Source organism: Artibeus jamaicensis, unplaced genomic scaffold (assembly GCF_021234435.1).
Source record: "Artibeus jamaicensis isolate MK-2021 breed Jamaican fruit bat unplaced genomic scaffold, CSHL_Jam_final contig_2259, whole genome shotgun sequence".
Lineage (NCBI taxonomy): Eukaryota > Metazoa > Chordata > Mammalia > Chiroptera > Phyllostomidae > Artibeus > Artibeus jamaicensis.
This window is the reverse complement of record NW_026521468.1, coordinates 1-11,482: the sequence shown is the minus strand read 5'-3', so window position 1 is coordinate 11,482 and position 11,482 is coordinate 1.

The window sequence follows — 11,482 nt, the reverse complement described above, 5'->3', positions numbered from 1 at the left end:
GGGCGGCCAAGCTGAAATGCAGATCAGAGACCCTCTTCCTGCTTCCTCTCCCAGGGCAGCCTTCTTCCAGGCTCCCAGGGATTGGGCCCTTTCCTACTTTCTCCAAGTGCAGACTGTCCAGGTGATGGGGGGAAAGGACTGGAAGCCAGACCTGCAAGGACAGAACCAAAAGTTGCAAACTGACGGCACCTACTGGCAGCCATCAAGACTGCAGAGGGCTGGAGAGTTCTGGCCAGGGACAAGGTTCTAGGATTTGCGATTGTAACTGAAAAATAAAATAAAATAAAATAATAAAAGATTCTAGGATTCTCTTCATGCCATCCCACAGACCAACGGGGGTTTCTTCTGTCCCAGAGTCGGGTTCCTCAAGTGCCCCTGGGGAAGCCCAGCCTGTCCCTGATTCAGTAAACTGCCCTACACACTCTTCCCCTCCTTCATCACACTGGATCCAGTTCCGCCATCAACTTGGTCTGTGAACTTGGATACCACCCCTTGAGGTGTGAATGTCCCTAACTGTAAAATGAAGGTAAGCCATCCCCATTTTTCCTACTCTTAAGTTCTTGTGAGAATAAAATGGAACCAGAAAAGATGGTTCTGATCCCAATGCCAGACTTGTCCCCTAGGCAGCAAAGACGCTGGGAGGGACAAGGCTGTGGAACAAGGAGGAAGGCGTGCAGGGCAGACTGGGGTGAGGCTGAGGGAGATGCCTGGGGACGGGGAGTGTCGGTGAGTCCAGGTGGGAAACTGGAAAGGTGTCCGGGTGAGACGGTGTCCACACCTCTGCCCCAGTGGCACCCCCCAGTCCGTCCTCTGGTGCCCCACTCCCACCACTGTCTGGGATAATTCCAAAGAGGCAGGAAACGGGACAGGAGGAGGCCTCCATGCACCTCCCCCGCTCGTGCATCACGCATTTCTGACACACCTATTGTGCCCAGGCTCTGTGCTGCACACAGGGGAGCAGAGCTCACTCTCCTCCCCAAGGACCTCCCTGCCCAGTGAGGGGAGGCAGGCATGTAAATAAGTCTGAGATTTGTGCAGGTGCCCTGGGGGCATTTATATGGGACATGGTGGGGACCCAGAGGCACAGGTGGTCAGTTCTACATCCAGGACATGGAAAGACTTCATGGAGGAGGTGAACCGTGAGCCAGCGTTACAGTCTTCCATGTTAGCATCAGGCTGGCCTAGATTCCAGTCCCCACTTTGCCACTGACTCACTGGGGAACCTAAAACAAGTTACTTAAACCCCAAGCATCACTGTCCTTCCCTGGGACATGGAACCGTGGTAAGAAAGAAGGGTGGGGAGGGGAAAGAAATGGTGGCCTGTGCAACGTGTCCAGCACACAGTAGGCACCGATCATTTGCTCCCTCCTGGAAACTCTTAACTTTTCCACATGGCTGCAGACACCATGGTGTCTCTTCCACTAGGCTGAAAACCAGCGCTCTCTCCTGGAGGGCTGGTTTAGTGTCCCTGCCCCCCACCTCCACCCCTGGCCTGCTAGTGTCTGCAAGAGGCTGGTGCACAGAGGGCATGGGATTTGGAGCTGCAGGACCTGGGTCCAAGTTGCATATGTTGGACATGGTTCTGTGTGCTTCCCTCATACGCACTTCACAACATGTAGTAAGTGCTATCATTACCCTATTTTTAAGGTAGGGAAACTGAAGCACAGAGAGGTATGTGAGTTGCACAAAGTCACACAGCAAGTAAGTTGGAAGAGCAGGGATGTGAACCAAGGCAGAGTCTGCATGATTAACTTCTATGTTTTACTGCCTTCCAAAACAGCTGACATAACCATTCTAAACAAGTGCCAAGGACAAAAGACTGTGGTACAGAGTGCTGGCTGTGGGGGATCAGAACAGAGGTAGCACTGATGTGGAACTGGGCCCCCAGGCCTCCGCAGAACTTTGGCTTCCCTCTGGACTGCCCACTGTGCCCACCCTGAGTAGGGAGCTCAGCTTCTCTCCATGTCAGCTGATACCCAGGCCCCAGGTACGGTATCCTCCACAGTCGCCCCAGGTGTGCGGGCTGAGCAATGGCACATGAGTACGGCTGCCTCCTTGCCCAGCAGGGCCCCACTCTTGCAAGACCAGATCAAAAGAGTGAAGGCCTCCACAGAGACCCATAGAGGATGTCGGGTCCAGAGGACAGGGCCTGAGTCCTTCCCTTAGGATGTTCAGCTCAAGCAGTGGACACCCAGCAGGGGAAGGCGTGGGGAGAGGAGAGCCCATCTGCAGTTGGGCTGGCCGGGATCCAGTTTTGTGTCTCCAGTCCAGCCAACTCTGCTGCTTGCCAGCTTTGTGGCCACTTCTCCTTCCTCAGCTTCAGTTTTACCATCGGTAAAATGGAGGAGGGGAACTCATTGAATTGGGAGACCCATCTAGCTCGGGCAGTTTAGGAAACGAGATCTGGAGCCGTTTTGCATGGTCCTAGGCCCAGTGCTGGAATGGCTCCCACCCGTCCGGAGTCAGCACTGTTTCCAGGCCAATTGGCACCGAGGGCATCTCTTCCTCATTGCCCAAACCCCGTGCAGGAGATGAGCCAAGTGAATGATGTTGGGCCCTGTGAGAGCTCTGTCACCACCCAGAGAGGTGACAGGCTCGCTCAAGGTAACTTAAGCTGAATAAATTTGCTGCCTGCCGTGGACGTCCCCCTGTGCCATGCTGCCTGTGCTGCCAGAGCATCACCAGTGAGCCATGGGCTCAGGGCTCGAGGAAGCGGGGGACAGGGAAGAATCTATGCAGAGCATACTGCTTACAAAAGCAGAGACACGGGCAGGGCCCTAGCCAGAAAGAGACAGATGTTACAGTGGGAAAATCACTTGCCCTGCCTCTCCTGACACCTGTTAAGTCAAAGAACAAGGTGCCACCTTGCCAGATGCCTCTTGGCCTAAAAGATCAGAAGCCCAGGATCCAAGCAAACTCCATATCCTTCCCCACATTCCCTGGAGTGTCTCCAGGCCCTGCCTCCTACTCCCCCTGGCCCTGGAGAACAGAGTGCTACCTACCCCTTAGTAAACTCAAAGGGACTCTACCAAGCAATGTCTGAACCCAGAAGGACCACTCCCAACAAGGCTGTAGGATTAGAGACCCTACGGAGTCCTCAGATTCAGGGAAACCCCAGAGAGAGGGCCTTGGATCCAGAGAGATCCCCAACACTCCCACACGCAGGGGTCCTTATTCCCTGGCTACATGCCTCCCCCTTCCCCACCAATGCTAGGAGTTCACAAATAGCTCCAGTCATGCTTTCTGTTTAGTCCCAGACCTCTCTTCTGGCCTCATCATCCCATGCCCAGAGCCAGGATCTCTGGTCCCACACACCAGTCTTTATGCTTCGTCCATTCTCTCCTCCCCACACCCGCCCACTTCACTCCAGCCTTCCACTTCTCCCCACCCAGGAGAACATCCTGGCCCAAGGGGCCTCCCAAGCTTGGTAGTAACCAGACATCCCCGCCCCACTGGATAAAAGTGGGGAGGAGTCCCCAGGAAAGGTGAATGGACTGCAAGAGAAGAAGGGAAAAGGGAGTATGGTCCCCATCTGCAATATGGGGGTGATAGCCACACCTTCCACATAGGATTGTTAGGAAAAGCTGTACAGAGTGAGTGTTCAGAGCAGTTGCTTCTGGTTATACCTCACTTAATAAATACATGTGGAAAAACATAATGGGATACCACTGCGTAAATCCACCAGATTAGTAAAAATTTTAAATACTGACAATATCAAGATGTAAAGGAAGGGGACTCTCATACAGGAAACAAATTTGTACAACCACTTGAAAGCAACAAACAATTCCACCCCCAGATATACACCCAATGGAGATGTGTGTGTGTGTGTGTGTGTGTGTGTGTGTGTGTATTCCTAAGCACATGCAAAAGATTGTTTATAGCAGCATCATTCAGCCAAACACTGGGATCAATGGTAGGGTAGATAAATCTACAGTTGAATAAAGTGTTGCTATATCTAGCAATACAGATGAATCATGTATTGAACAGAAGAGTACCACTGTATGATTCTATTTATATAAAACTCAAAAACAGGCAAAACTACCATATTTTCAGACTATAAGATGCCCTTGCTTTCCCTTCCCCCCAAATTTGGGGGGTGTGTCTTATAGTCCAAATGTAGCTTATCTGGCTCAAGTTGGGGGGCAGCAGTGAGTGAGGTCACAGGTTATTAAATATTTTACCACAATTTTTGGTTCAAAAAAATTTTTTTTCTATTTTCCTCCTCTAAAACCTAGGTGCATCTTATAGTCCTAAAAATACAGTAATTTATGGTTTTAGAAGTCAAGATAAAGGTCGGCTTCAGGGAAAAGTGTGGAAGTTGTTACTGAAAGGGGTCTTTTAGGGTACAGGTAATATTTAGTATTTACGCAGTATATTCACTATGGGAACCTTCCCTAAGCTAAATATTTCTTATTTCTGCACTCTTCTGTATGTACATTATGCCTTAATTTTTTTTTTTAAGAAAAAACCTTTTTGCTTGTTTATTTTTTTAGAGTGCTGGCTCCCAAGTCAGCTGCCTGGACGGGATTCCTGGCCGTGGGTTTAGGACAATTCAGCACACCCCCTGTGTCTGAGTGTCCTCGGTATTCATTTAAGTGACTGTTGTATAGGATGCCTACGATGACTAAATGAATGGATCTGTGTAAAATGCTTATAATGATGCCTGCTGCATAGTAAGTGCCCAGTGAGTGTTGGCTGTTAGCTGAGATCAGCCAAGTGAGATTGGGCGCCTGGAGCCAAAACGCCTGCCTGCACTGAATTCTGGATTCGCCATTTACTAGCTCTGTGACTTTGGCCAAGTGACATCCTCCCTCTTATCCTTAAATGCCCTCCGTTGTAAAAGAGGGATAACGCCAGCTGAGCTGGTAGGGCTGTGTGAGGAAGTGCAGAAACGATGTGTGTAAAGCACTCGGCACAGTGCCTGGCACAGAGTAAGACTCCATACAAATTAACCATTATGATTACTGATCACCATGGCAACGCTATAAATCCATTTTTAGATGGCGTTCCTGGTAGTAAAAAGACTGGCTTCAGGTCACAAGCAACTGTGATTTAAACCCATCTGTGGGTGGTGACACAGAGCTTGTGCCTGTCACTGCACCCAGAAGTGTCACAGCCCAAACCCAGAGAGCCCCTCTCCCTCCTGCCGGGCTGTTCCTGTCAGAGTTCTGTGTATGTACCAAGAGGCTGTTGCGCCCACAGCACCACAGTGCCCACCAGGCTTTCCATACCGTGGACCTCTTGTACTTCTCTCCTTGTCCTAAGAAGTAGGGACAGTCCTAAAGCCAGCTGGTGAGGGCAGGGGTGGGGGGCAGAATTTGAGGACAAAGGGACAGGGCTGAGTGGGTCCAGAAACACAGCTGGCACTACCTGGAGCCCCTCACCCACCTAGCTGCCCCCCCCTCCCCCCATTCTCACCCTCTCAGCCTCTGCAGTTTCAAGAGGCTTGATGCTTGGAGCCAGTAATCCTAAAATCTATGTGCAGCCTGTTCCACACCCCCACCCAGACCTGATGATCTAAACAGTAGCGGAAACCGGCCCCCCTAGGCAGGGGAAAGCCAGATGGCCTACAACTGGGAAGGTCTTTGCCCTCAGGTTGGGGCCCACAGGCTGTGGGGCGCTGTGCTCTTGCAGCCAGAGCACTCTGTCTAACCGAGGGTTAAAATACCAGCTCTGCCCTGATTCATCACACACTCTGGACTTAGGTCTTCACCATGATGGACCTCAGTTTCTTCATCTGTAAAATGGGGATGCCAATCTGTAGAGCCCTGAAGGAGGATTAAACAAGACCATAAAAGTGGAAGGACATACATCTCAGAAAGCAGGTTACAAATTAATGGCATCATTAAGTATGACCTTTTTTTTTTTTTTATTTTAAAGGGAAGGAGAGAGGGAGAGAAACATCAATGTATGGTTGCTTTTTGTGCGTCCCCTGCTGGGAATTGGCCTGCAGGGAACTGGCCTGCAACCCAGGAATGTGCCCTGACTGGGAATCGAACCGCAGTTGTCTGGTTTGCAGGCCCGTGCTCAATCCACTGAGCTACACCAGCCAGGGCCATGTATGACCTTTTTTGATTCTAAAATTCTACGATGCTTTGAGGTGGGAAGATAGAGAGAAGCGGAGAGGATACTAGCAAAGGGAAGGAGGGAGAGGGAGAGACTGAAACTTGGAACAGGACAGAGAGATGAAAACAACGAGAAGATGTATAGATATGATGAAATGAAGAGTTTGGAAAGATGGGAGAGATCCCAGTCCAGACTCCTACTCATTCATACACGCATGCATTCTTTAGAGGAAGAAATGAGGCAGTCACTGCTGAGCTGGACCAGGTCTCAGAGCCTGCATCTACCCACCAGGCCTGCTCCCAGCAGCAACCAAGGGCCCTCTGAAGGCAACGAATGGACTGGAGGATGGGGCTCTGCAGCTCTAGTATCCTCCTCCTCCTCATGTCAGGCCCCTGGGTTCAAGGCCAAAGTCAGAGCTGGGGAAGCAGCTAGCTACCAGGAATGCCAGTCCCCTGCCATGCTCCCACCGGGTCTCTCATTGAGGAACGGGAGTTCTCCCCCAGGCTGTCAGATCATGAGGACACGGATCCTCTACTCGGGCTCTCCCCACCAGCAAACAAGAAAGCAGATGTGGAGTGAGGAAGGGAAGGGGCTAGAGCCCCAAGACATGAGACCTCCCGGGAAACAGATGGATGCAGGTAGAGGCACACAGCATCCCACTCCATCCTATTTCTTTCTTTCTGGGACCCACCTTCAATTCTGACACCAGTTCTGATGTGTGGGGTTTTCCAACACCATCAAGCAATGCTCCAACAGCAGCTGAGTGCCCTACAATTTCACTCAGTTCTGACATTATCTACCTGGAATTAGGATCAGACCCTCACGGGTTAAGGGCTCAGTCCTACAAGACTGCCCCCTCCTTCAGATGCCAGGGAAGCAGAACTCAGAGAAACATTTTACTTATTAGGTTACAGGTTTATTATAAACAGAAGACAACTCAGAAACAGCCAGGTGGACGCGTGGCATCGGGCAAGGCCTGGGGAAGGGGCGCAGAGCTTCCATGCCCTCTCCCAGTGAGCCAGTCTCGCCGCACCCCAAAGCATTCACCAACCCAGAGGCTCTCTAAACCTGTCCTTTTGTGGTTTTATGGGTTTTCAGCACTTTGGCACGATTGATTAAATCACTGGCCATTGGTGATTAAACACAGTCTCCAGCCCCTCTCCCTTCCTGGGAGGTCAGAGGGTAAGGCCGAAGTTCCAACCCCCTAATCTCTTAACTGGTTCCCCTGGCAACCAACCCCCATTCTTAATTACCTAGGGGCTTTTGAAAACTTGACTCATTTAACATAACAAAAGATACCTCCATTGCTTTCACCACTTAGGAAATTCCAAGCGTTTTAGGAGCGCTGAAGAATACCAAATATGTTTCTTATTATAAATCACAATATCCCACCTCTCAAGGACCTTATCTGGGACTGCTGCCAGTTTCCGCGTTGGGGAGAAAGTGACAAGCCCAGATGACCCCATTCCTCGCACCACATTAGGAGGCATAACTGGCTTTCTCACTCTGCCTCCCAGGCCAGCGCCATCCCCCACGGCAGTCAACTGCAGTTACACCTCTCTCTGGGCCTCAGTTTCCCCATCTTACCAGGAAGAGGTTGGACCTAGTAATCTAAGAGACAGCCTAGTCCTTCCTAATCTCTCTTGCATGGCGATCCAACCCTGCTCTTGACCCTCTTTCTGGGTCTGCCTGCCCTGCTGGGCCCCCTGCATGTCACATAAATGCCATTCTAGGTGAGAAATTTCAGGGAATTTGGGACCCTCTGGGGCGTCAGTGGCAGTGGGGGAAGGGACCAGAAGGAAGGCTGAGGAGTTGGGGTGAGAAAGCCTTCCTGTCCCACTTGTATCTCTGCTGCATGCTTTGTCTGCTCCAACAGCAAAACAATGGACTGAGCCCTGGCTTTCCTGGGGAGGAGGGGCGGTGGGGATCCCACAGGGATCCCTGGCTTCTGAGCACAGCAGCCTCCCCTTTGGAAGGAGCAGTCAGACCAGAAGTGAAGGGTGGATGGTGTGTGGCTGGTGGAAAGTGGGAGGTGGTAAATGTTGGGGGGATGAATGGGCAAATGGTGGGTGGGTGACATGACAGCATTCTTTCGGTAGAGGTGGGCTGAGGGTCTTCTGAACCAGGGGTAAAGGTGGCGACAGGAGTCTCAGACTAAGAACCCAAATTCCTCCTGAGACAATTTCTATATTTATACTCAAGTACTCTAACAGGGCCCCGAACCCAATAGTCAGTTAATGATTCTGTGACTCATTACCCTAGGTGACCTCAGGGCCATGGGCATTTTCCATACATACATGCTACTCCCATCAGGCCTCCTTGCCTTTCCCTACAAGAGTCCCCTACTCCCAAACACACCCCCCCCACTTCCGTTGTTCACCTCCACCCCTCCTGCCTCCTTCCAGGTACAGGATGGAATCGGACCCCCTGGGTCCAACGTCACCACCCCCAACACATGCCTTCTGCCCCAGGGTAGCCCCAAGTAAGAGAGGCAGGAGAGTGTCTACAGAGGAACTTTGTCACTGCCCTGTTTCTGCTTCAGAAAACAGACTTCACCTGCTGCGTTCAGGTGAGGTACCTGAATGTAGGAACACCTCACCCCATCCTTAGAATCAATCTGGAAAGAGCAGAACATTTGAGAGAGGGGTAGGAGAAAAGAGGCTTGTGAATGAGATTGCTGGGGCTGCTGACTCTTTACCCACTCCCAGTTAGGAGCAGGTCCATTCGCCCCAGTGGAGAATCCTCCTCCCCCTTTCGCCTCATGGGGATGCAGCCTTACTCAGGAGAACTCTCCTGGGACGCTTGCAGCTGATCCCTTCTGCCCATTCTGGGTTTTCCTTCCTGCAGGTCCTTCACTGGGTCTTTGAGTTCAAGGTACAGATGCTCAGGGACAACCCTAGTATCCCCAAGGGCATCCCTGCCAATGTCAGCAGTGGGTACTGAGCCTTCCACTGAATCCCCAGAAGATGGAGCAAACTGTCGGTACAGTGGGCCCCAGGTTCCAGGAGGGTGGAAGCAGAGGCTTGTGTGTGTCTTTTTCTTCACTTGGGGGTTTGACTTTGCTGGGCTATTCCTCCAGGGTCCGTGCACTCCTGCACTAGTGGGGGGGGGGTGTCTGCTGCTGGGTACGCTGCCCCCAGGTAGGCAATGATAGTACTGATGGCATCATTCACTGAGGGCCCCGAGGGGAGGGGGTGGGCACTGAGCTAGGGGCTGAGGATTCCAGAAGGAGCAGGCAAATCCCTGCCTTCAGAAGACCTCGTGGTCTGAACAGAGAGACCTGCGGACAAAGGCACCACGATCAGTGCTACCTAATAGAGGGAAACGCTCTGAATGTAAAGAAAACTGAGAGGAGCCCCAGGTGCTTAAGGAGAACTTCAAAGGGAGGTGACATTGGCTCTGAGTCTTAAAAGATAAGTAGAAGTTTACAATCTTGAGGAAATTACCTAACGCCTCCAAGTCTCGGTTTTCTCAGTTGAAAGAGTTGTTATAAAGATTGGGGTGGGGGGATTATATAGACGGCTTATTATAGTGTCTTGTACAAAATTGGCACTGAAAAATTTATGTATGTTAAAGGAATTGGCTCCAGTGGTGGGGATGGCAAGTCTGCAATCTGTAGGGTAGACCAGTAGGCCAGAGACTCTTGCAGGATTTCTATACAGTCCCAAGGCAGAAATCTTTTTTTACTGAGAAACCTGTTTTTGTTTGGGGGCTGTTTGCTTGTTTGTTTGTTTGTTTGCTCTTACGGCCTTCAGTTAATTAGGTGAGGCTTATCAACACTATAGAGGGCAATCTTTTTACTGAAAGTCCACGGATTGTCAATGTCCATTAGATCTACAAAATACCTTCGCTGCAGCATCTAGTGTTTGACGACCAAACAGCTGGGCAACCGTAGCCTGGCCAACCTGACACAGACGGTTGACCACCGCCAAGTTCATTCCCAGCGGCCTTCTGGACGGGCAGAAGCTGCTGGATGGGCTTCCCCACCGCTGGGGGCCGGTCCTGTGCAGGTGTGAGCAGAGTGACGCCGAACGTTCTTGGGAACCCCTGGCGGCCGGGAAAGCAGAGGTCAGGGAGCAGAGCAAGGCCGAAGCTCCATTCCTCTGGCTCTGCCAACCATCCGAGCCGTGGGCTGCTTCCACCCGTGACTGCCCGCCAGTCACATCCCGACCCCTCCTTGCTGGCTGCCCTCCCCGCGCCCCCGGGGCTTAGCCAGCAGAGCCCGCACGGGATACGCCGGGTGATTAACAAGTGGAAGACCCCCGAGTTCTTGTAGAAGGGGAAAAAAAAAAAAAAAGAGCACTAAATCCAAATGATCATGCCTCCTGATTCTGATACTATTAGCTTACTACATGCTTTCTTTCGAGGAATCCTCACACAAATTTGAGGTAATACTATGACTTCTATTTAGTTTTATTTTTTTAAGCAGAGGAAAACAAAAGCGTTGAGAAACCGCCTCCGTGGAGGTCACGCCACTGGCAAATTGTCCAGCCGGGACCGAGACTCAAGGAATGCTCATCGGGAGGCGGCCGAGAGGGAACTAGGAGACGCGCAAATCGTGCGGTTCTCTTTTCTAGCAACTGGTAAGGGCAACACTTTTTTTGTCTTGTTCGTTTTTTGTTTGTTTTTTTTTTGGGGGGGGGTCATTTCAATATTGTGGGTTGTTGATAAGGAAAGAAAGAAATCCACCCAAACGTCTTTGCATCAGTAATAAAACACAGATCTCCGACATCCTCCTGCCAGGTCGGAGGAGCTGGTCTGGCCCGCGGAGTGCAGGGAACCTAACACGGGGGACGCAGGAGTCGCCGGCAGGAGTCGCCGGCGGCAGGGCAGCGCCCCGGCCGTCCGAGGGGGAGCCGCCCCCGCTCCCGTGGCCGCGACTACGAATGATCCCTTTTGATCGACCAGTTGCCGCCCGGTGCCGCTATTTCGCGCGTGACCTCGCCACACCCTCCCATTCTATGAAAACCACAAGCCACAACCGCGGCACTTTTGTTTCTTTGAAAATAAGTTCTTGTAGGGGAAACTGAGGCAGACGCCGGAACCCGTGTTGCCTCAGCGAATCGCCGCCAGGCCGCCTGTCCGGGAAGGCCGGCGCTCAGTCTCCTCGGGAAAATAGAGCTCGGGTTCTCTTCCTCTCGCTAAGAAAAACCTCGGGACGGAGGACGGTTTTTACATTTCAGGGATCTGAAATAAGTGAAGCGCTCCCAGGGAATGAATACATTCCTCCATCTTTTCGCCCCAGTCTAACCCTCAGAAAACCCCTTCACGCCAGCGTCGCGTTACTCCGCTCGGATATCTGCACTGAGAGAAAGAACAAAAAGAGCCGTTCTCATTGGCCAGATTTCCTGTCTGTCTCTCCATGTTTGTTAGTCGCTTTTTTTTTTTGGAATTTTTTTTTTGGAATTTTTTTTTT